The sequence below is a fragment of the Lactuca sativa genome, chromosome 1 (genome assembly GCF_002870075.4).
Source record: "Lactuca sativa cultivar Salinas chromosome 1, Lsat_Salinas_v11, whole genome shotgun sequence".
Taxonomy (NCBI): Eukaryota; Viridiplantae; Streptophyta; class Magnoliopsida; order Asterales; family Asteraceae; genus Lactuca; species Lactuca sativa.
The window spans coordinates 193,281,608-193,305,086 of NC_056623.2; positions in this window are offsets into that span (position 1 = coordinate 193,281,608).

A 23,479-nucleotide genomic window follows, 5' to 3' on the forward strand; every position below is an offset into this window, starting at 1 on the left:
GAAATTTTGTTAATGATCCAAGTAGATGAGAATAAGAAGTCATCGTATTCAAGCTGATGTTCGCCATTGATGAACAAACGAGAAAATTTAGAGAACTTGATGAATTTGAAATTTGATCAAATGAATTGATCAGAAGCTTATAATCGATCACTCGATTATACAATTCAAATGCAGAATCTAATCAAATCAGTAGATCAGACGTGATTTTCAGAACCAAAATGCGGAAACTTTTTGAAACGAGAAATGACTCAAAAACAGATGATTCAAAATGAAAATCAGATCATTGCATGTTTATTCCTGCTCAGATACCAAATGAAGAGGAATTGTAACGAGAAATCGAATAGGATCGGAGTTAAACAAGCTAAAGATCAACGAAGAACATCGAATGTAAATAGACTCTAGATTTAGCTCATATTACTCTCAAATGAACAAGAGTACAAAAGTAGACAACATATAGGGAAAACTAGTTATCTAACTCTAAGTTCAGTTCATATGTATAGGAAACCAATAGTACAAAAAATACTAAGTCTAAGAGTTACGATTCGAACATAAAATGACTTAATAAATACATTACATACGAACTAAAGCAAATACACTTCGACTCTTTACAAAAAGACTTCGACCCTAACAAATCCTAGTGAAATTCATTGTACTGCAGTCAAGAACAATATGAAGTATCTTAGAAGGACTAAAGAATGTTCTTGGTTTATGGTGGTCAATATGAGTTAAGTGTTAAAGGATACGTGGATGCAAGTTTCCAAACTGACAAAGATAACTCAAGATCTCAGTCGAGTTTTGTATTCACACAGAATGGTGGAGCAGTGACTTGGAGAAGTTCCAAGCAAGAGACTATTATTGATTCAACTATAGAGTCAAAGTATATTGCAGCCAGTGAAGCAGCTAAAGAAACAGTGTGTATCAAGAAATTCATCAACGTATGGTATTTCCAAGCATATCTGAACCAGTTGAGATCTTCTGTGATAATGAGTGTGCAGTTGCCTTAACTAAATAACCTCGAGATCACAAGCGCACAAGGAATATTAAGAGAATGTTCCATATTATAAGGAAACTAGTTGAAGATCGAGACATTATTGTGAGTCGAGTTCCACCTGAAGATAATCCTACAGACCCACTTACCAAACCATTGTCACAGATTAAGCATAATGCTCATACTAGGTTTATTAGCATTAGATTTGCTAGTGAATTAGTTTGATAACATAATTTGTAGTTTGATCTCTAAATCTTAATAATAAGTTACTATGTTAGTTAATAATATCTGTGTTCCTACTTTTTCATGTTTAGAACCCCATCCGGAATAATTTATTATTCAAACTTTCCACAATCTATCCTATTCTTGGAAGATAGTAGAGAATTAATATTGTCATAGTATTGATAGATTGTTCATAGGGATGAACATAGAAAAGTTCTACGATGAATATTGATGAGTATATGAAAATGGATATTTTAAGTATTGGAGTAACCACGCTTAAAGATTAATTCATGGATCATGTCATGAGTAAATTAAGATGACTATTTTTCATATTCTTCAAATAGAGATACATGAGGTTTTCTTCTACAATTTGTTGTATCTTGGTTTTTCCCTAACGTTGTTCGTAACTGGCATCTATATAGGGTTTGGCTAGGTATTGCATGAGGAATAGTACTAACCTATGTAGTCAAAGTTTATTTGATCCTTCTACTAGAAATAGATAAGTAGATATCTACAGGGGCTTCGATGATTTGGTGTTGATGAAAAATGCTTGGCCAAGCTAGGACTGAGTTGAATAGATCCATAGTCAATCTGAAAGGTCACCACAACTCAATATCGGGAAACATAATCTTGAACCATGAGATTGACTGTTGATCCATGTATCTAGTTCATAATAGGATATCATGAAGATCAAAGGAATTTGAAGTTATTAGTCTTAGGGTTGTTTATAGCAAAGTTGCTATAAGTAAAGTAGTGGCATTGGACTGCAACTCATTGTTGTTCCTAGTAAGTATTATACTGGTCAATTGTTGATGTCTAAGTGCAAGTGGGAGTTGATGGATATTAGTGACCATATCCATAACAAAGCTGATAATATTACTATAAATGGGAGTGACCTTTTGGGTTACACGCAAGAAAAAAAATGAAGCAGATCTGAAAATATATTTATTTGAGGAACTTGTTTTGTTAATTAATTAATAGTTCAATTAACTAATAGTATATAAATGGAATATGGATTTTCCAGAATGATTTGAATACCATAGATAATTAGTATTATATTTGGTATTTATCTCTAGGATTTCAAATCACCTCCCTATATATCGAGGGCTCTAAATCCGATTTTACCACTTGAGAAATACACCTCTAAGCTACCAAAGTTCAGAATCCTCAAAAACATAAAGAATCCCAAATCGTCGTTCCCACGTCGTGGCCATTTGATCCCTGCGTCTTAATTGAAGAACATAATCGAGATTTTGATTTTGTTTGAAGCTGTAAGTTAGGGGATTGATTGGATCTATTTCTTGTTTGCGTCTTTGGTGTGATCAAAGAAGATGAACTCTCTTTTGGGTTCTAGTCCAATCCACTAGCTTGGCAAAAGAAGAAACCAACTAAGAAGTCAAAGGTATATTTTGTATCTATAGAGTTCTAATAGGTTGCGTAGATTAGTGAGTTTAGATCCTTCAAATTTCAAGTTTAGATTAGATTTATTTATTTTTTCTTATGCCCTATGTTTGATCTAATGAGGCTCGAAACCCATCAAATTCATCAACTACTATTGGTCGGATAGACTTCGAATAACCAAGAATGTGTGATTTACACAACAACTTATGAACTATGATCTAATAAAGAATTAACCCTTATATAAGTGATAATTTATTCCTTTATTTCTTTCAAGATATCAGTATGGACTAAGCCATGGATTATGAATCAACCAATAGTCCATTAGTATGTTTCTCGATTTCCGATTTATGACGAACAAATTTTACTATTAATCAAACACATCAATTTAGTTTGGGCTAGAACTAGCACATGAATATAATCATCAACTCACTGAGAGGACCATGATATCTGTTTTCACTTTTGGTAAAAGGGAATAAATAGACTATTACTACACAACCTTTGTCTATGAGCCAAATTATGCATTTACCTATGCATTATGACCACCAGTTATGTATAACATTAGAATAATACTATTACACAACCAACTCATATCCAAATAACTCAAATGTCTCTCTGTTTTAAGATTAAAAGATATTATCATCTCATAATTACTCATGATTGAATCCATGAAGTGATCTCTTTGAGCTTGGGTTTCTCCAGTACTTAAATCTCTACTAAGCACATATGAACTTTAGTCATAATCTCCATGCTATGTCTAATTTCTATAGGCAATCTACTAACACTTCATGATAATCTTAACTCAATACCCACTCCCAAGATTATGAATGATTGTGGATTTTGAGTAAATTAATATTGTGGAAGTGGGGATGTAAACATGCAAAAATGAAAGACGATATAAATTTAATTGTAATTGGTAACACACTAGAATATAAATAAATCTTCATTACTTAATCACCAAGACAATAACAAAATTTGTTCTTTGATCTAAATGTTTCAAGTAATCAACTAAATACTAAACTTTACATCATATTTCATTCCTATTCTCCTACCATGCATACAATGCCTCTCTTTGGTGACCCCTTTTGTGAACGGATCAGTTGGGTTCTCCGCTAATGATAATCGCTTCACAACTAGATATCCATCCTCAACTCTGTCTCGAATGTAGTGGAACTTCCTCGTTATGTGTCTAGACCTTCTATTATCCCTAAGATCTTTAGTCAAGGTGATTGCACCTTTGTTATCACATAACGTCTATAATGGCTCTTTGTTACTTGGAACATCTCCAAGGTATCCTAATAAGTTGCTGATTGAAACTGCTTCATTGGAGGCTTTACTTGCATCAACGTACACAGAATCGCAAATACCCATCTAGACTATAACTTTGAATCATCTCAATCTGTTTGGAAACTGGCATCACTATACTCTTTCACTACAAGCTCAAGTTATCCACTGTACACAAGCAACATGTCTTTCGTATTTCTCAAATACTTAAGAATGTTCTTAACAACTATCCGATGACTCAAACCTAGATTTTCCTGATACCAACTCACCATGCTCAAATCATATGCCACATCAGGACGATTATATGGCATAGTATACATGATCGATCCTATAGCCAAAGCATGGGACTCGACACATCTTTTTCCATTTCATTACTAGAATTGGGACATCGAGTCTTACTCAATTTCATGTTATGATGCATAGGAATAACTCATTTCTTGGAATTTTCCATTTTAAAAGTTTTCAATATTTTATCCACAACTCTGCCTAAGTCCAATTAAATGCTCCGGTTTATTCCAGTAAATCCTTATACCAAGTAGGCATGCTGCTTCTCCCCAGTCTTTCATAGTAAAACATTTCCCGAGTCAAGCTTGTACACTTTCCATCTCAGGAAAATTGTTTCCTATGAGTAGTATGCCATCAATATACAGTACTAGGAAAACTAGGACACTCCCACTAGCTATGACATATACACAAGACTCATTTGGACTTTTAGTAAAGCCATACACTTTGACTTTCTCGTGGAAACACAGATTACAACTTTGTGATGCTTTCTTAACTCCATAGATGGACCTCTCAAGCTTACATACTCTATTTGGGTACATGGCATGTTGAAAACATTCAGGTTGTGTCATGTATACATCCTTAGAAAACGTTTTGTTAAGGAACGTTGTTTTAACATACATTTGCCATATTTCATAGTCATGAAAAGTAGTTATCGCAAGTACTATCTGAATAGATTTTATCTTGGCTAATAGAGAGAACGTTTCCTCATAATCAATTCCTTGAGTCTGAGTGTAACCTTTTGCCACCAATCTAGACTTAAATGTGTGTATATTCCCATCCATCTTGGTCTTCTTCTTGAAGATCCATTTTAATCCTATTATCTTAAAACCAGGTTTTAGATCAATAAAATTCCAAACTTGTTTATCCATCATGAACTGAATCTCATTGTCCATAACATCTTTCCATTGGGCAACCTCAAGGCCCGTCATTGCTTCTTTGTAGTTAGCCGGATCATCCAAATTAAATAGTGTTCTATCACTGACCAATGTGTCCCCATCCACACTTATATGGAAACTATAATACTCAGGTCACTGGCTAACTCTACTAGATTTTCAAAGAGATAAGGAAATGTCATTTGGTTCAATAGGTTTTTCAAACTCTGGTTGAGAGCTAGTGCCAACTATTGTTTCACTGTCAATTGACTCTTGCAATTCCTCAAGGTTAATTTGACTCCCACTAACTTCTTGAGATATACATTCTCTTTCAAGTAACACTCATTTTTGAGATACAAACACCACATTTTCACTGGGTTTTTAAAACAAATATTCAAGTTTTTCATGGGTTTCGTGCCAAACGAAAACCTCACAACCCAAAACATGAATGTAGTTAAGCGAAGGAACGTTTCATGTCCACATTTCATGATGTGTCTTTGAAACCTTCTTGGTTGGAGCAAGCTTTAGGATATGAGCAGTTATCTCAATTGTATAGCCTAAAAACATGATTGGTAGCACAAATCATCATATACCAAATCATATCTAATAAGGTCTGATTTCTCCTTTCAGAAGCACCATTCAGATGTGGTGTCCTTGGAGGAGCCAACTATGAGACTATTCTATAATTATTAAGATAATTGTAGAACTCGATACTAAGGTATTCTTCTCCCCTATGGTATTGTAGAACCTTTATTTTCATACACAATTGGTTCTCTACTTCATTATGATACTCTTTGGAATTTTCAAAAGTATCTGAATTATATTTAATCAAATAAACATAACCATATCTACTGTAGGCATCAGTAAAAGTAATGTAGTATCCGTCCCTTGTGGCAGATTTGTAGGGTCCACACATATGTGTATGAGATCTAACAATCCTATACCTCTTTCACAAGTCCAAGTGTATGGTGTTTTTTCATCTTGCCTAATAAACAAGATTTGCATACATCATCCAATTTGAGGTTAAATGACTCCAAGATTCCTTCCGACTTTAGCTTGGTGATGCACTTCTTATTTATATGGCCAAGGCAACGGTGCCACAAGCACGATTTATCTAGACTATTAGAAGAATCATATTAAAATTGACATTGTCATTATTACAAACACAAATAATACTTTCAAATATTCCATTGCAAGGGGATGCTGTATAAACAAAACAACAATCTTTATATACTAGAAGTCACCCTTTTCATTGTCAAATGAAAATTGAAAACCTTGTTTATACAATTCATGGAGTGAAATGATGTTTCCAAACATCTTTCATGAATAATAACAATTAACTTAACCAACCATAACTCCACTATCAAGCTTCAATTCGAACTCTCCAACCATCGTGACAAGTGACCTTTGTCTGTTTCCCATGATTATATTAATCTCCCTAAGCTTATGCTTCTTTCTTCCCTTTTGTCCTTTGCAATACCGATCATATGTGAACACCGCATCCAATATCAAGAACCCATGAATTAGAAGTAGTAGTATTATGAAGTTCGATCATATAAGTAACTGAACCGGACCCGGTCGATTGAACCTTGCCATCCTTTAAATCTTCCAAGTACATAGGGAAGCTTCATTTATAATGCCCCTTCATGCCACAATATAATTATAATGCTTCCATAGGACAAGTCATAGGTGGATATGTCCTATCTCCTTTAGCCTTATTTCCACTTTGGGAATGTGAAGCCACTGCTTTCTCTTTTCATTTGGGATTGAATGCTTTCGTTTGTGTCCTCCACCAATATGGATGGCAAGGACTTGATTGGTTGTCACATCATGAGCTTTCTTTACGGCTTCAGCTGTCTGGAGTAGATTGTAGAGCTCCATCATTTTCTTGTCCACACTATTCAAATGATAACTTATCATGAAATTATGATATGAACTTGCAAGAGAACTAAACACAAGATCTACTGCTTGGTTTCTGTGAAAGACAACATCTAGGTTCTCTAGTCTGTTAATGTAATTTTTCATATGTTGAACATGATCACACACATAACCACCTTCTTTGAGTTTGCATGACGTTAGGGATTTGATGACTTCGAATAACTCTTGTCTTGGTCTTTGTTGAAACATTCTTACAAATTTCAAGTTCCTCTCATAAGCCCAAGTGTTCTCGAATGTCTTTTGAAGATCTGAGGACATGGAAGCTATCATGATGAAAGAGACCATATTCGATTCATCAACATGTTTGGCATGGAGGGATTTTTGTTCATCGCTTTAGTCCTCATCGATTTCGAGAATTGGCTAATCGATCAAGTACTAACGATTGTCATACCTCAAAGTGATCCTCAGATTTCTCTTCCAGTCAAGTTGGTTAGCCCCGCCAGGGATTTTCTCTCTTCAGAGAACAGAAACGAGTGACAAGTTTTGGTTGGTAGGAGGAGGAGGAGGAGCAAGAGGAATTCCCAACATCTATAAAAGAGATAGAATTTAGTTAGTTGATTTAATCCTTAAATAATTATCCAAATTATTTGAAGGCTAAGAACCATATTTTCAATTTGTTTATGAAGATGGATACTGTAATCATATTACATATTTATTTTAGGTAGGTAATGCACTTTACTAATTTCAATCACTATGAAGCTCCTAGATCTTTGAGATTCATTAAAATATTTTAATTGCATGTTCACTTAGATTTGCACATCCTCTATTTGTGCCATGGATATCGTGGTCTCACAAATATGATCGTGAATGAACCATGCAAGAACATGTAACCCTTGATTATATCATGACTTTCAAATTGATGTGCGAATTAACCACACACGCTCCGTCAATAATCCATAACCACAGGTCCACATCATTTCCCTTTTATGTCTTAAATTTATGTGTCAGCTCCATAAATAGTCTTGTAACGAATAATGTGCACTAATGATGGATTAAAAACAATTCACATTTTCCTAAAAAAAACTAAGAATGAGAATTTTGTTTTTTGTATTATATTTGTTATACTTTTAATGAGACATCGTCCTATCGAACAATTTTGGCTAACGACAATCCACCACACAAAGAATCGATAAGTGAAATGACACACATTCAACAGTCATTTTATAGGTCGTTACCTTATATCTCTCTTATAACATGGCTTCATGAATGAGGCCTAGTCGTGATTCAACCAGCGATAATTAATTAAACATATGAGGAAACATGTTGTAATATTTTACCTTTACATATAGTAAGGTATTATATATATATATATATATATATATATATATATATATATATATATATTTCATGTTCTTTTATAAGCTTTTATAATGCTATAAGGGGTGAATTTTAAACAATTTAAAATTATTTGATTTAACTAATTTATCTTTAATTAATTTTAAATTAATTAATTTTTAAATCATTATCCATATCTTTAAATTAATTAGGCATATTTATCTTCCTATTTTAATTAATCATATTTAAACAGATTTAGATAATAATTAAAACAAAAGATAAACCTTAAATTTGAAAATATTGCTAAAAATCTAAAATCACAATAAACTCAGCAGGGGGCGCCGCTCCAAGGCAAGGGAGCATTGCGTCCTGCGGCAACAGGTTTGTTTCTTTGATTTTTGTTATTTTTAAATATTTTGCATATAACAAAAACTTAAGGCTCTGATACCATTGTTGGTTTTTCTAATGGTTCACACCCAAAAGTCAAGAACCTTAGAATCTAAAAGAGAGAGATTTAAGAGAGAGAGGGGATCAGATTTTTTCAGCTGGCTTCCAGGAGGGTACGATTGGACTACATTATGAGCTCCATAAGGCCCCTTTATATAGTTGTGGTGGTAACAAGATAACCCCAATTTGAATCAATTAAATATTAGGATTTAATACATATTCAAATTATTTCCTTATCTATTACTAGTATTGATTATGCAAACCTCCAATGAGTCTCCCAAAACCATCCACGACATAGGGTTTCCAAAATGTTCTCATTGTTCAATTATTGAACAATTAGCAGTCAGTCCCTACACCTCTAGATTAATGCCGAATTAATTCTAAATAAGTTCTAATTAATTTTAACTAGTTTCTAATTAATTTATTATCATGTAGGAAATTAATAAATTATTTTTTCAGTCTCCTAAAACTATTTCTAGCTATTCTTGCTCTTAAGGGCAACCCAAAAAGGTATTTACTATTTTTCTCAAAGTTGCACCAATTAGTAATGATTTTGGTCACCTATTTGCAACACATATTTCATTATCAAATATCTTTCTACAATGACTATTAGGCATAAAGATCTTTCAATGTTGTGGTACATTGTTATGTAGGTAGACTAGTTAATTAGTTGCATGTGGGGTTGGATTGTTTGTGTATCTGTTTGATATATATATATATATATATATATATATATATATATATGTGTGTGTGTGTGTGTGTGTGTGTGTGTTAACATATTATGTGGTAATTTGAAGGCGTCCAACTCTGTGTTGTAGGCTATACTAAGGGCATACCAACTTTATGATGAACGCCAAATAAGGAGACCAACTTTATGCTAAAGGTCAAAGGGGCGGGCTAGCTATGTGGTGAAGGATGGGGTGGACCAGCTTTGTGATGAAGGCCAAAGAGGCAGACTAATTTTGTGTTGAAGACCATTGTTTATATGCATTGTATGTATATTGTTATGGGTGGTATTTTGAGGAACTCAATAAGCTTTGTTCTTACATTTTTCGATTAAAATTTTTATGTACTTCTTCGGATCATGGAAAGGCAAAGGCGTGATTGAACACACATCAACAGACTTGTTATTTGAGATTCCACGACGCTTTTCTTTATAACTCTGATTTTGGATTATGGTTTATGAAAAAATGGTTTTGTCTTGATTATAACTTTTTGAAAATAAGTATTTATTCTAATTTAAAAATGAAAATTTTATTCACAAAAATGGGACGTTACACATCTAAATTGGTCCGTTCAAAATGGCTTCATCAACTTCTTCATATTCCTCATCTTATTTTCGGTCTATTTCATTAAACAAATATCCTTCATTAGATGAGAACAACTTCTCCATGTGGTTAAGCAAGAAGTTGATGGTTCTCGAAACTATGGATACCAATAGGATGGACAATTTGAATGATGGCTCTTTTGTTACATATCAAACCATCATTGAAGAATGCAAAGAACCATATCAGAAAAGAGCCCCTACTCATCAGTGGACAGAATAAGAAATGAGAAAATCAACTTTGATGTCATGGCTAGGGCTGCTATCTTCTCAACATTTCCATATGATGTTTATCATCTTGTGGAAAATTTTGTGTCAACCAAAGCAATATAGCCACTCTCAAAGTTACTTACAAAGGGACTGATGAAGTTAAGAACAACCATAAGAGTCTCTCATTCATAAGTATGCATAATTTTTGCTTAGAAAAATGAACCTCTAACTAGTACTTTTAATCATTTTAACTATTTGATCAATGATCTAAGAAAGTTTGAGATTCTTAATAATAACGACATGCATATTCATAAATTTCTTGACTCTCTTGATGAGAGTTGGGAACACCATGCTTATATTTTGAAGAATAACAAGAAAATAAAAGATATTAACCTTCCTAGTTGATAAGAATAATATTCTATAAGATCGGTAGATTCAAACAGATATCAATAAGACAACAAAAAGTAATAGAAAATAATGAACACCACTATGAATCAAACGAATGTCAAATGATTAAAACAACAGCACCTCAGAAGAGCTCGATGAAGAACTTCTACTTTAGAGGTGTGCTAGGGTTAAAGTACATGTCAAAGGAAATATTCAAGAAAAACATAATTAATATAATTTTTGAATCATTAAAAGTGACCCTCTTGAACTTCAGCTACCGCAGTCTACAAGCACCTGCAGTCAAGCTCCTTCATCAGCAACCACATCCAGAGTCTCTACCTACCGCAGTCACTCTTTGTTACTTAGTTCATTTTGTCTTACTGTAATCCTCTCTATTGTCCAGTATGCCTTGCATGGCTACTCTTAGAGAGTGAATCTAATGTAACTCCTTGAGTCTCTATAAATAGAGCTCATTCACTTGTATTCTAAACGCATCTATTATTCTGAATACACATCTCTGAAGTTATCTTTTCTATCACTCTTACTTACACTTCTTACTCTCACATAACATATTACAATCTCTCTTCGAAGTAAGTCTTTTGTGACTTAATCACTAAGTTTTATCTCACTTATTAACTTGGCTTGAATGCATTCCTCGTTATGAATCAACTTATGTGTATACTTGATATAACAATTGTTGTCATTTCCATTTATTTACTTTTCCGCAACTATCCCTCTAACCATCTAACTCTAAATTTTATTGTTAAGCTTTTAGATCCTTCGAGATTAACTATTCCACAATATACTTGTTCTAACGTTTGTTCAAGTGTGTCTCAAAGTTTTTTTCTCAACAATTGGTATCAGAGCCATAGTGGTTTTTTTTGAAAACGGAACTCTGATTTTCAAAAGGCCTTCTATACCGCTGAAGCTCATTTCTTATAAAAAAAATTAAAAAAACTTCAAAAATATGGCACAATCGTTATCTTTGAATGTTTCCAACAGTGTTGGTGGTTCTAATCGAGCCCCAATACTGGTAGCAAATGAATATCATCACTGGTCACAAAGAGTGGAAAGATACTTAAGGAGACTTGGAAGAGATGGATGGCGATCTGTTGAAGAAGGACCACACGTCCCTGTTCTTACACCTGTCAAACCGATGGAGCTACAACTAGACTAGGAGGAGGTCAACCAGTCATGAACCGTCCCACCAAGGATGATCTCCATAAAATGGAAATTGATGTTGTTGCTTTTTATGAAATCTCCTGTGGAGTTGCTCTTGACAACTTCGATATTATCATAAACTGCAAATCAGCAAAAGAGATCTAGGAAGTTCTTAAGAATCTGTACGAAGGCTCAGAACAAGCACAAGACAAGAAGCTTACAACGTTACTCAAAGAGTTCAACAACTTCAAAGCTCATACTGACGAAAGTTTGGAAGACTCCTTCAAAAGGTTCAACCTGATAGTCACCAAGTTATCCAATGCGGGCACCATCCGCAGTAACCATGAAACAAATCTTCAATTTCTTAATGGTTTGGGAAGACATTGGACTACGGCTAAGATGATAGTCCAAGGCGATAGAAAGATTCATTCCTTGTCACTCTACAAGCTCTATGGAGAACTGCAAGCACAAGAATCCGCTGTACTCAAAGACTGTGCTGACTTCGGATGACCTCTTTCTCTCATAGCACAAGCTCCACATAATCAATCTTACTCTCCCTCGTATGACACTCCACCGCAGTCATACAAAGCTGACTCAGAGTATGATGATGAAGAAGAATTTCTAAAGGCTATTGCTCTAGTTAGCAAACAATTCAACCAAGTACCACCCCACTCTTTTCGCAGAAATCAACAATTCAACAAACCACCTTTAAATTGTAACTTCAACCCACAAAACAATCACTCTCATTATCCTAAAAGTTCTTGTCCACCACCGCAATCTCAAAATACTCAACCAAAGGAAGCACTGCAGTCTACTTAAACCACTGACTCCGGTACTCCTTCAGAAGACAATACTGATGTTGTAATTAGCCACAAATGCAACAAAGAGAATCAATTTGCAAGGGATTCTAAGGCCGATGTAGTAAAAGATAGAGCATTCTACCTTAGAACGGCTCAAGAGTTGGAAGATAAGGAAAAGGCAAGGGCATACGTAGCCCATGTCAAAAGAGACCATCAGGTTTGGTCATCCGGAGACGAAGATGAAGCCATCAGTAGTGTCAAAGGAAAAGGGAAGATCTGCATGCTGGCAACTGCGGATGATGATGGGTCTACAAAGTTGGACAAGAACTACTACTACACGGCAAAGGATGGAACTCTAACCATCGTCAAATAGGTAAAACTCATGATCCAAACTCTAAACTATAGCATTAATGACTATCAACCTTACATAAATGTTCTTAATGAAACATGTGTTGCGGTCCTTACAGATTATAACAAAGCCTTATATGAGAAGAACATTGTGTCCCAGGAGATGTTCCATGTGAGAGGACGATTGGGTAACAAAAGACTCAAAATTGCTACGTTAGAAAAGGACTTAGAGTTAGAAATAGATGCAAGAATGTTGAGTGAAACACAATTAGAAATAGCTTTGAACCAAAGAGATTTAGCTCAAAGTGAGATTGTACGTTTAAATCTTTTAATAGAAAAATTGTTCAATGAAAGTGAAGCTATTGAAAATTTAGTTAATAATGGAACTATGGACAATACATACAATTGGGGTTGGTCAAATGGATATCCTACCACAATGGATGCCACACCTCGGTTCAACAAAGACATATTGTATGTCCCTCCAGACCGAGAATTTCATTTCCCAGTCAATGACAAGACCTTTCCCGAAGATATCAAAACTCAATTCGGTAGATTTCATAATCTAAGCAATAATTGTGTCATTGAGGAAATTGTGTCTGAGGTTTCGGGTCACACATGTGATCAAATTCCTATCTGTGGCACCACTTACCGAAATTCTCAAACCTCATCCATAGTTGATGAAGAAATTGTCATTGAGCGCCCCGAAGTCTCAAAAGACTTTCCATCTCTGTCCTTAGACCACAGTGTCTCACATTGTAGTCAAAAGTCCCACAAAAGTCCCACTGAAGTCCCAACAAAGACTTACTCTGCAGTAGTCAAGTCATCCCTACCGTAGTCTTTGAACAAAGGTTCTACCACTCTTCAAACAATTCATCATGAATTACCCATAAAAAACTTTGAAGTGGGACAATGCTCTCAAATCCATGAATCTTCAAGTTCGGATGACTCAAGCCCACGTTTTCACAAAATTTCAAAGGGTTCTAGGAAACCGCAGTTGATCAACAGAGATTGCGGTTCACCAAAATCATTAGCTAAAAGGGCTTTCAAAGAGGAAACTCGCTCCCGAGGCACAAATAGACAATTTTTTTCAAAAAACAAGAAGCATGTCACATTTCAAAAGTCCAAAAGTCCAGAAAAATCTGTTTTCTCTCACTACTTTTCAAAAGACTCTGCCATCAAGAAAACATACAAAAAGGAATGTACAGTTTCAACAGTCATTCCTAATTCATCTGACACAACACAAAAAGGTGTAAAGTCTTTTCAAAACAATGGTTTTCAAATCTATTCCTCAGATGATCCAAAATGGAAGGGTATCTTACCCACTTTAACACTTTTAAAGTCACATCAAAATTTTAACAAGCGGAAGGGTATTCTACCAAATCCAACAAAAAGGACACAAAGATCTACAAGTGCTAAACCTTTTTCAAAAAAAAAATTCAGAAACCAAAAAACACTCATTTCATATCTTTTCAACCTCGGGCTAGTCACAAGCCCAACAACTCATCCTTTAGACCACTGACCAAACATGGTGTCAGAACAAAAGACAAAATCTCAACCTATGAATGTCAGTGTAGTTGCCTAAAGGATTCATCCTATGTCAAATCTAGTTGGAATCAGAAACCTCGTAACTTTTCAAAAACACACAACACTCCAAAACTACACAAACACCCAGGACTAGGATTAAAAGTTGACATAAAACCAGTCCGTGCATCATTCAGAAACTCATATGTGGTTCCAGGCTCCAAACTAGTTTGGATGCCTAAACTAACCGTGTAATTCTCAGGCTTTGTGCAAGGAGGAACAAGAAGATGAATGGTTTATTGACAATGCCTGCTCCATGCACATGACTGGAAGGTTAGAATACCTTCAGGATTTCAGGCCAATTTGCAACGGTGGAAATGTTACATTCGGCAACAATGCGAATGGAATCATCCGAGGTTCTGATGTACTCACTACGGGGAACTTCTCTATTCAAAAGGTCGCTTATGTAGAAAGCCTTAAACACAATCTCATCAGTGTTGGCCAACTATGTAAGGCAGGTCATCGAGTTGAATTTGATGATCAATTTTGTTATATAATGACAAGTGATAGGAGCACATGTTTGATCAAGTCTCGATTTGAGGGTACTATGTATCCTCTGGATGTCTCTCTAATCATAGGCAAACCGTAGTTATGTTTCCTTTCCAAAGCTGTATCCGAAGTTAGCTCGCTATGGCACCGCAAGCAAGCTCATCTCAACTTCTGATACATCAACACTTTGGTCACTGGAGAACTAGTCAGAGGACTCCCTATTCTCAAATTCAGCAATGATACTCTCTGTCCTGCATGTGATTGTGGTAAGAAATCCAAAGCAAGTCACCCCATGGTGATTGACTCTTCAGTTTCTGAACCACTTGAGCTCCTGCACGTTGATCTCTGTGGTCCATCAACCGTAGCCAGTATCCATCACAAAAAGTACATACTGGTTATAGTAGATGACTTCACAAGCTTGACATGGGTTTTCTTCCTCAGACTCAAGTCAGAAACACCGCAAATTCTCATCAACTTCATCAAGGAAATAGAACTTCAGATCAAGCTGCCAGTAAGACGTATCCGCAGTGATAATGGAAACGAATTTACTAATCATCCTCTCCACAGTTTCTTGGTGTACAAAGGCATCACTCACAAACTTTCAGCTCCATATGCACCACAACAAAATGGAGTAGTAGAGAGAAGGAACCGCACACTAGTAGAAGCAACCAGATCCATGCTCAACTTTGCACACCTTCCTCTGTACTTCTGGATTGAAGCAGTAGCAACCGCATGCTTTGTATAAAACCAAAGCATTGTATGCAAACGCCTCGATGAAACACCGTATGAGGGCCTTAACAACCGCAAACCAAATGTTCGCTTCTTTCATATCTTTGGGTGTAGATGTTTTGTGATCAACAACAGAGATCAGCTTAACAAGTTTGCACCAAAGTCTGATGAAGGCATCTTCCTTGTCTATTCCACTAACAAAGTTGTTTACAGGGTCCTCATCAGATGTACAAGGATAATCATTGAAAGCTTCAATGTGAAATTTGATGATTCTCACATTTGCAATGCCCCTCCATCCGCGGAAACCACCGCAATCATGGAAAGCGATATTCCTGCCTCTTCCGGTCCTTTAAATCTAGTTGAAGTCAATTATGACGATCTTTTTGACCCTGTTGAAACGGAAAAACTATCCGAAGTTCTTGTGTCACCGGCCGCTCAACAACAGCACGCTGATGTTTATGGTCCATCTCTATCCGAAGTAGCATCTCTCAATACTTTCACCTCTCCGGTTGAGGGGGAAAGCGCTACTCCAGATCAAGCAACAACCATCGGGGTTCTAGTACTTGATGCTTCTCAAGTTCCTATCCGTAGAGAATCATTACCATCAAACGTATCTTCGAATTCAGATGATGAACTCATAGAGAACATTGACACAAGAACCGATTCAAGGGTTATCACTCTCCCATCTGCAGTCCAGGGGGAACCTTCTCAGGTTCCAGGGGAACTCCCATCAGCAATCCAGGGGGAACCTCTCCAAACTGCTCAAGAAAATTCCATTCTCGTTCCAACAAACCAAGATGATTTGTTAGGATGTTCTCAAATCCAGGGGGAACTGTCATCTCCAACCTCAGACTCTTCTGATATTGAAGATATTCCCTCTACCGCATCTGCTGATCATTTACAACCCTATCTTCACGTATGGACGAAGGACCACCCACCAGGTCAAATCATTGGCAACCCATCCGCAGGTATCCAGACTAGATCTTCTAAGGACTTATCTGATCATTGTCGCTACGCAACATTTATGTCCTCAGTTGAGCCCAGAACGATCAAAGAAGAATTACTAGAACCTAATTGAATATCTACAATGCAAGAAGAGCTAGAAGAATTCAAAAGAAACAAAGTGTGGAAGCTCATCCCTAAGCCACACGGTCACACCGTTGTTGGTACTAGATGGGTATTTAAAAGCAAGATGGATGAATCTGGTGCGGTGGTCAGAAACAAGGCAAGGCTGGTTGCAAAGGGATACAGTTAACTTGAAGGTGTTGACTATGATGAAATATTTGCTCCGGTGGCACGAATGGAAGTCATCCGAATCTTCTTAGCATTCGCAGCCCACAAAAACGTCAAGGTACACCAAATGGACGTTAAGAGTGAATTTCTCAATGGGGAATTAAAAGAAGAGGTTTATCTTCAGCAACCTCCAGGCTTTGACAATATTGAATTACCTGACCACTGCTACAAACTTGAAAAAGCAGTCTACAGCCTGAAGCAAGCCCCAAGAGCATGGTACGAAACTCTCTCTGAATTTCTTGTCTCGTACGGATACAAAAGAGGAGTAATTGATCCCACTTTATTTAGAAAATCAAATGGTGACAACCTTATGCTTGTACAAATATATTTGGATGATATCATCTTCGGATCGACTGATCAAGGAATGGTGGATGAATTTGCTAAGCTCATGACCAACAAATTCAAAATGAGCATGAATAGAGAGATTAACTTCTTTCTAACTTCAAGTGAAACAAGTTCCGCAAGGGATATTCATTCATCAAGAGAAATACACCACTGAACTATTGAAGAAATATTCTATGGACAATTGTTGTTCGGCTAAGGTCCCCAAGGCCTTCGAATATAAGATCTCTGCTGATCCCTCAGGCGAATCTGTGGATCACAAGACTTATAGAGGTATCATTGGCTCTTTAATGTACCTCATCGCAAGCTGACCAAACATTGTCTTTGCAACTGGTGTATGTGCAAGGTATCAGGCTGACCCAAAAGTCTCACATATGACCGCAGCCAAACAAATACTACGGTACCTGAAAGGAAGCAAGTCCCTTGGATTATGGTACCCTGCAGGCAATGACTTCAACCTTCAGGTATTCACAGATGTGGATTATGCCGGATGCAGACTAGATTGAAAAATCACCTCAAGTGGATGTCAATTCTGGGTGGAAGACTCGTCAGCTGGTCATCAAGGAAACAAAGTTGTTTGTCATTGTCTACCGCAGAAGCTAAATATGTGGCCGCAGCCAGCTGTTGTTCACAAGTTCTATGGATGAAGACACAACTTATGGACTACAGACAGAATGTTGCGGATACTAATTTATTTTGACTCTGAAAGTGCTATAGCGATTTCTCACAATCCTATTCAGTACTCCAAGACCAATCATATTGAACTATGGTATCACTTCATCAAAGACCACATCCTGAAAGGTAACATTGAACTCATCTTTGTCCATACTCATGAAGAGATTGTTGATGTCTTCACAAAGGCACTTAAATTTACAAAGCTCAACACTTTCTTAGAAATTTTAGGAATGATGAATCCGGACCCTCAATTCTTCTTGAATTGATATGTAACACAGACCATCCTTGGTCTCTATTGCGGTCCTAACTGAAAGTTACTTATAATAAATGGTTTTGGTATATCCTGTGTACCGCAGTCTATGTACCGCAACCATATATTATATTTATCCTTCACTGGTACTTCTTGTTTGTTATTAATAACTTATTGTACAAGTGCTCTCCTCAGTTTCTTCTACTACAGTCGTATATCTACCCATCCACAATGGCGAAGGATCCATCCGCAATCACATTGTTAATTTCTCAACCGATTCATTAATTCTTGAATGATCCTTCATTAAATAAAACATTAAATAAAAACATTCCTTGAGAAACTGTCTAATTCTCTTTTTTATAAACCTTGTGTCAGACCTATTTTAGGTATGATGACAAAAAGAACGTTTTTCCATAAACACATCCGTAATCTGTCTTTTCCTCATACGCAGCACGTCCCATCCATTACAACTTCTTTTCCCCTCACCACACGATCACCTGACGTGATGATATATGTCTGATTTTTCATTAAATGCAAACACTTTTTTGGTAAATCTCAAAAACTTTTTAAACTGTTTCATATTATGTGGATGAGATTTAATTTCCAATTCAAAGGATTCCCCCCAAACGACCTTTTACCTTATCCTTTCTTTTTACCTAGGGTAACAAACAGTTACTGTTCAAATTCGTTCCTATATAAACCCTTCTTCTTCCCAAAATCACTTTACGTTCTCTGAACATTGAATCTTCCCTCTCAAATTCCTTCAAGCTCCTACAATGGTGAAATCTGGTGTATCCAAGAAACAATCCAAGGCATCTGGATCAATGAACCCCACTGGTTCAGCCTCTGCTTCACAACATCCCACACCAACAATTTCTTCGAGCAATTTTAGAGCCTTGTTTGAAGAACACTCCTTCTACAATGCTCCGATCAAGATGATGATCAAGTTTCTGAAGAATCACCCCCTGTTTGGCCCCTTCAATGCTTTCGCATATGTTGTCCCAATCTCAACCCTTTTCAAATGTGCCTTCTCGGCCGATCGCCCACTCGAAAACCCACAAGAAGTACATCTTAACCTGGTTAACGATTCCTTGGTCATTCTGTCCAAAGAAAAGTTTCTTTCTGCCGTTAACCTCCTTGTTCATCCCTTCATCAAGATTTTCACCACATCCATGGCGGACGTTACTTCTGCACTTTACCAGATGGGATATCAAAAGAAGATTAAAGGTATTAGGGAATTCAAAAAAAACCAATTGCCTGCGGTCTAGCAATTCGTTTTCCATTTCATCATCCGCATTCTATCTGGCAGAACCAGAGGCACGGATAATATGGGATTCAAACTTCTAGAGCTGGTGTGGAGTATCTTCACAGGTCATGACGTGAACTACGGGCAGATCCTAAGGGACGACTTTCTTCAATACATTCCCAAGGAGAGCCTAAGGGAGAACCCAACCAAACTCACTTTTGCAAGGTTTTGGTCCTTCTGCATTTCAAACCTTCATATGGATGCAGCGATCAACATGGGCAGTGACATCAACTTCTTTGTCGCCAAGGATCTCAAAAGGTACAATCCCTCATCTGATCAATCTATTTTTGGACCAATTTGAAGACTTCGTACCCACATTCTTTCCACTCTTGGTCTTGAGACTGTTGATGTCTCAGATCATATTAAGGCTATGGAAGGTATTGCCCCATACCTTCCTACCCTGCCTCTTCAAAATCCATCCGCAATCATTAACCCTGAAGGCACTTCAATCCCTTATTCCACTACTCTCTCAAATATTTCTCAAAGAAGAAAGAAATTGGCCTCCATGAAGAAACAAAGAACTCCCAAGAAGGATGCTCCCAAAACAACCGCACCCTCCAAGAAATGTAAAACCAAACCAACCGCCACCATACACGACCGTGACTCTGATGAGGATGATCTACAAATTGCAATCCTTAAGAAAAGAAAAAACGATCCCACAGACTAAATACGTGACCGGACTGATACCTCAGCCTCTCAACAGGCTCCGATAGTCCTTGGGGTGCCCGCACACCCATTCAATACCACCATCGAATACCACTCAAGCTCAGAAAGTGAGTCCGATTCACCACATCGTGGAGACTGCCCCCCCCCCCCCCCCCCAGTTCACTCCCAAGAGGAAAACACTGGTTCTTGTCCTAAGGTCTCCAGGGCTTCCCGAATGCTTTTCTTTTCACCTGAGGATTTGAACTCTATCCTCTTGGATGTAACCCATACAGTTCAAACACCTTCCCAACCGCAAGGCACTTCTTCCGCCCATGCTGGAAGTGAGCCGAGGCCAAACGTGACTACGGGTCAAGAAGACCGAGGAAGCCCAGGAAATCCTACTCTGCTTACATCTGTAACAAGTGGTTTAGGCACGGTGAGCACAAATGTCAAAGGATCCGTGGACCCGAAGGACACTTCGGTGCGATAAAAAGGATTTGACGATGAAGACTCGAATGAATGTTGGTTAAACTACAATCCGGTATCTGAAACCGAAATTTAGAAATATGCCGCTTTCCGTTGGGCATTCCAAGCACGCAAAGATCAACAAATCAAGCAACAGTAGCAGAAGGAACAAGAAATCCAAGTTGTGGCTAAGTATTGGGCAGATGCAATTAACAATGCCAATACCGTAGCCACCACGTTGAAAGTTCAAGACTGGATGTCTGAGATGGTCGAAACTCTCCACAAGGCCCAGGAAGCAACTGCTGATCAAAATGCTTCCAAAGTTCCTCCCACTCCCACTGTCCAAGAATCACAAGACGAAGGAACCGCAATAGAAGTGAGCTTTGTTCCCACCTTCGGTCTTGATGATGCTGATCTATAAGAGGTAAACAAACCCTCTCCATCTGATGATGATCTTATGATATTTGATTAAGAAGAAAAATCCAGTGGCTCTCACCATTCAACTTCAAAGCCCAAAGAGAAGGAGAAAAAACAGAAGATTGTTGTCACTCGGAAAGAATTTTTGAGCCTACAAGCAAAGATTGATCAAATCCTTGCTGTGGTCAAGCCAACTAACCACAACCAGAAGACACCCCCGGATCGCAGTCATTGATTGAATGGATAGAGCGCTTGGAAACTCGTGATAGATTGGCTGCTGAGCGTATCTCCCTGAAAGTAGAAATGGGAATCCGGTCCCTTGACCACAATCGACAAGCAGATCACAAGGACTTTATGGCTGCTGCGGAACGCCTCATCTCTGAGGTAACTGCAAACTAGAAAGACCTTCAAGTAGCCATTGCGGATCAAGCCTCCCAATCTCAAAAGCTGATCGCTGAGACTCATACTGCCTACGAGTCCTCTATCTGAGTCCTTCAAGCTACAATCCACCACCTACAGCGATCTTTGTCCACAAATTTCCATGGCTCTGAAATCCTTCAACTCACCAAGGAAATTCACCGGCTCCTCTTCAACTCCACCATCCCTAACAATCAACAACTGGCAGATGCCCTCAAAGCTCACTTTCAAGAAGTTTTTGCCAAAGTTGATGGCCTTTGAAAATGGCTTGAGGAAGCTCCTGAGTTGCTTTCCTCAAGAGGGGGAAGTGAAGAAGAATTCCATTACTCCAATCATTCCAACTCACAACATCAAAGTCCCCCCTTCACCACAAGAAAAATTCCTACACTGCAACCCTCCCCGTAACCTTCACCGCAACCATCTCATCATACTCCACCTCATAACACTCCACCGCAAGAGGAGATCACTCCTGAGAAACCAGAGACTCCCCCTCACTTCAAAAATCTTGCAGAGCACATGTCCTCTCCAAGCTCAAATGAATCTCCTGCCACCACCCAAAGGAAAAATGATTGGAAGGCAGCTAAACCTGCAGAGCTCATATGGAGAGAATGCGGTTTTGATACTATCATGGATGAATCCTTGATAAACTCTTGGATCAATCCTCACCACAGACTGTTGGATAACGATTACACACGTCGCCTCACCTATGTTGAACCACCTACGGATGGCTACTGGGATGTCCCAATCTCTCCAAATGCCAGATACTTCACAGTATTTGAGCAATTCGACCGCAGCCTTCTAGACCTCAAAATATTGCCAATGGAATTTGAGAGAATTAGTCTTTTTTATGCTAACCATGCCTCTCCCATTGAAAAAATATGGTCTAATGATAGACCATCCACAGTTAAGAACTACAAGATTCGGAAGTTCATGAAGGCTGACTTCATCCAGTATACTCTCACTAGAAGGGAACACGACTATGTCCGCACCCAAGCTGACTTCCCCTGTATGAATCCGGAAGAAGTGTTTCTCATTGCAAAGGTGTTCCAGAACAAGTCGGAGAAGCACCTGAATATGAATATTGCGCTTGAAAGGGCTAATACTTTTTTTGAAGGAAACCGTCTGTGATTTTGCTAAAATCGACACAGACATCTAGCCCACCATTGCCAAGAAATTTGATCTGCCACCACTCAACCCTGCACCAATGCTTACCGAAGGATATGAAGAAAGATCCTTAGGTGCAACCAACTACCCTAAACTTGGAGTCATTTTCAAAAGGAAGATCGATAATGTCAAATACTTGATTCCTATGACTGCCATGCATCGCCTCACCAGGAAGCAAGTTAATATATGCCGAACCGCAGTTGAAAAATCAAAGCACACTACTGTAGAAGTCAAGTTCGAAATTTTAAGGAGAATCATCTGGTTGGAGAACATCAGGAAGTTTTGGTGGATCCTGATCAAGTTTCTTAAACTTGATAGCTGAACAAAAGTTAAAGAGGTCACTTAGGGGGAAATTGTTGAATCATTAAAAGTGACCCTCTTGAACTTCAGCTACCGTAGTCTACAAGCACCCGCAATCAAGATCCTTCATCAATAACCACATCCGGAGTCTCTACCTACCACAATCACTCTTTGTTACATAGTTCATTTTGTCTTACTCTAATCCTCTCTATTGTCCAGTATGCCTTGCATAGCTACTCTTAGAGAGTGAATCTAATGTAACTCCTTGAGTCTCTATAAATAGAGCTCATTCACTTGTATTCTAAACGCATCTATTATTCTGAATACACGTCTCTGATGTTATCTTTTCTATCTCTCTTACTTACACTTCTTACTCTCACATAACAGATTAGAATCTCTCTTCGGAGCAAGTCTTTTGTGACTTAATCACTAAGTTTGATCTCACTTATTAGCTTGGCTTGAATGCA